Consider the following 455-nt stretch of genomic DNA (forward strand, 5'->3'; position numbering starts at 1 on the left):
TCCCCAACCCTCCTCCCATTCCCCCTGCTTCAGCTGCATCACCCCCCCCTTCCTTTCCCCCTTTTTGGGGATTCTAATCGCCCTTAAACTCCTTTTTCTCCTTTTGCTAACCCTACCTTACCTAACGGACATCCTTTTCGACTCCCACATTCTTTCCAAACTTTGATCAAACACCCTTGTTAATCCCTACTTTAGCCAATTTTTCGCCCTCTCTATCCACCCCTCTTTGCCCCCCTTTTACTGCCTTAAATTTTCCTAACTTTTGACGGTAGCACTTTTAAACATCAACTTGATGAGTCCGCACATTTTTTTTGCTTTTTAACCATTAACCAATGGAAATACCCGTCCGGGAAAAAAAACCTGGAGTATGAAAAGCCCAGTTGGGAAAAAAAAATAAATTTTCAAAAAAATACATTTTATCTCGAATCAAAAAATATAAAGACGATAAAAATAAA

The sequence above is a fragment of the Penaeus monodon genome, chromosome 29, assembly GCF_015228065.2.
Source record: "Penaeus monodon isolate SGIC_2016 chromosome 29, NSTDA_Pmon_1, whole genome shotgun sequence".
In the NCBI taxonomy this organism is placed as follows: Eukaryota; Metazoa; Arthropoda; class Malacostraca; order Decapoda; family Penaeidae; genus Penaeus; species Penaeus monodon.